Raw genomic sequence first — 444 nt, forward strand, 5'->3', positions numbered from 1 at the left:
GCGTCGTTCCTGTATCATCCCAAGTCTTCGCACATCTGAAAGGAGTCTGAGTCGAAGTTCTACCTTTACGTAAGACAAAAACTGTTCGTTTTATATAACTTTATTTTAACAACTACAGAACCGTGGTGAATAAACGCTGCGGTTCTCGTAACATGACGAAATCGTCTAAAATATAGTGGAATCTTTCTTCCTCTTTGTTTCTTTATTTTCTTCTTCTTCTTCTTTTAATGAAAGTTGGTCGAATTTCACGTGATAGTTATTAGCGCGAGAAACGGGCGAGCGTCAAATCGCGGGATCGCAAGAAGAATCGAACCGCGCCGCGAGGATAGCTCCGTTATAGTAACACACGGCACTGCACCTTCACTTCGCCGTGTAACAGATAGTATAGTCGGAACCCTGCCTTCGCTATACTACGTTGTGCTGCTGACCCAAATGAATCCTATG

This window comes from Bombus vosnesenskii, unplaced genomic scaffold (assembly GCF_011952255.1).
Source record: "Bombus vosnesenskii isolate JDL3184/JDL3185 unplaced genomic scaffold, Bvos_JDL3184-5_v1.1 scf7180000013265, whole genome shotgun sequence".
NCBI lineage: Eukaryota > Metazoa > Arthropoda > Insecta > Hymenoptera > Apidae > Bombus > Bombus vosnesenskii.